Source organism: Athene cunicularia (assembly GCF_003259725.1).
Source record: "Athene cunicularia isolate RWA chromosome 1 unlocalized genomic scaffold, athCun1 chr1_part1, whole genome shotgun sequence".
Taxonomy (NCBI): domain Eukaryota; kingdom Metazoa; phylum Chordata; class Aves; order Strigiformes; family Strigidae; genus Athene; species Athene cunicularia.
This window is the reverse complement of record NW_020799091.1, coordinates 119,634,850-119,637,435: the sequence shown is the minus strand read 5'-3', so window position 1 is coordinate 119,637,435 and position 2,586 is coordinate 119,634,850.

Genomic DNA, 2,586 nt, shown 5'->3' with positions numbered 1-2,586 from the left:
CTTGTTCTGTCAGAATGCATTTAGTTGCATACTGTGTGAGTTCTCTGAATCAATTAACGATTTTTCCTAAAGGTATTTTGTAAATGGAGGCGAATTTGATCTTCGGAGTGGAAGCTGATTATGAATCATAGGGAGCTACTGTCTGACATCTTTACATTTGTAAGTATTTTGGAATTTAGACTAATTTCATTAAATACTTTTGGGTGAGCCATAGTAAGCATTCATAGAAAGGTCAAAATGAGGTAACAAATGGTCAGATTATAAAGGGGGTCTCTGCATAAATTCCAGATTTCTCAGCATCATACTTTTATGTTATGAAAATGTTGACAAAAATGATACAGCTCATTTCTCCTAGTCATTGGGTAGGAATTGTGAAAAGCGCACAGTTGTTAAACATGTATTTGGGTATTAAATATGGAAAGTGTATGCTTCTCTGAGGACAACAAATACAGACCTTTTAGATCCACAGTAAGTAAAGGTATGCTAAGTCAGTTCTTAAACCTCTTCTGTGTAGAAATGTATAATCCCAGCCATTAAGAGGATTATTTGTAATTTTTAAGGCAATGTGCAAGTTATCAACAGACTCCTTATTTTACAAAGCTCAGTCCAAACTATTAATAATTTAAATGGTTTTATGCAATTTAAAGTCTACTTTTGCTTTATAGCATACATATCTGTAATTAGTGTGCTTGTTACAAAACTTGTACTGCTAAGCAGAAATTCCAGTTGTAATAATGGAAGGACAGTTTTTGAAAAGAAAAATCAAAGTAGTATGCTACTTCCTGTCCCTTTCATCTTCACAATTTATTTTTTTTTTGTTTATCTGCCAGCAGTTTGCAGGCTCTTGGTTTATTTTACATGCACTACTATCTATATTGCTGAATATGAGATGACAGCTGCTATGTTGCTGGCATTTTAATTTTGTATTTATTTTGATGACTGAAATTATGTCTGCAGCAGGAAAGAAACTCTCTTCTCAGAGTAAGCTTTCTTACCTTTGTGTTTCAGAGACAGAGTCAGTGCTTCTGTGCTCACTGATGGCTCTTCAGTTGTCACAAATTCTTTTGGATTCTGATCTGTATGAGGATTTGTACAGAACTTTACATGTATTACCCACCAAAAATACTCTGACTGGGGAGATGTGCTTACATTGCCTTCTCCAGATGTCAGTAAAGATTGCTTGTTGCTCTTTCAGTTTAGTTCCTGTTAGGCCTTATACGTGGGTCTCAGCAGTGTTCATAGTTTTTCCTTCCAACTTCATTTCAGTTGTAGTTCCAAAACATTTGATACTGTCAAATAACCTTTTTCAATAGAGGGGTACTCTACTGAAGGGCTGAAGTTTCCCTTTTTTGGGAAGGTGATAGTGTGTAACTTGGTTTTTGGGGGTTTATTTAGTGCTTTCAGGTATTTTTGTTTTGAAACTTGAGAAATACACCATGCTCTCTGAACCATGGGAAATAATTTCAGCCTGCACTTTTTGACTTGAAGGGATGATACTGAACCACTACTAACTTTTGCTGTAAACATGTGAACTCAGGAGACGGCTGATCTTTGCACTGGAGCCCTGCAGAGTGAGCTGTTAAAAAACAAAAGTTTGTACATGCTGTTTGTACTACTATGAATGTGACTGAAAGGGAGGGAGGGTGCCAAGATGCCAAGGAGCTGCTGCATCCCCTCATCTGCACTTGTCCAGTGTTGGTAATTCTGACATCCTTTGGCTTGGTCCGTTTGGGCTGAAGTGTTCCCTTTGCTGCTTCAAGGGGCCGATTGAACAGTGTTTGTGTTGAAGGAAGATTTGTAGCTGCTGCAAGCAGGGGTGGTTGTGCATTTTATGGTGGTTATACATTTCCTGTCCTTTATCTCTCTGCACCCGCTTCTTGAAAGTGAACATAGGTAACACCCTGGGTTACCTGTTTTTATTTTTGCCCCGTCAGCTGTCATGAGTTTTCAACTTGAGGAGATACTCTGGCATGAGCAATGCTGCTTATACACACCACCAATCTGCAATTCAATAAACGTGCTTTTAAAAAGTCCAAGACTGTAAAATACATACATGAGGCAGCAGTGTTCTGAGTGGAGGGGAGCACTCGGGTGTTTCAAGCTAGTCCTAAAAAGGGCGTGGGAGTCAGGGCAGGGGTTTGCACCCCAGTTGATGCTGTTCGTGTAAAGGCAGGCGGGGGTGAGGGTGTTCTCGCTGAACGACGGGCTTGTGAGTGTATTAACCAATACACGGCTGCAAGGGGTGGGAAAATGACACGTAGGCACATCGACGCAGAGAAGCCCTGAGCCATTTCGCTGCCGCGTGGTGTTTTCGCCAGGTGCTGACCTGAGAGGGGAGGAGTGCCCCCCGCTCCCGCCCTCCCGGGGTAAGGCCGCGGGCCATGGCGCCGCCGCCCCTCGGACCTGGGCAGCTTCCTCCGCTGCTGCGAGGCTGGGCCGGGCCAGCAGCGCTCCGAGGGGCAGTGCTGGGGGAGTGCTGTGGAACCGCCCACGGCACCAGCCAGACCTCCTGAAAGCAGAGCCTGAGACGTTGTGACACAAACCCGGCGGCAGAGGACCGGCTCGACACGCAGCTGCCAGCGGCCC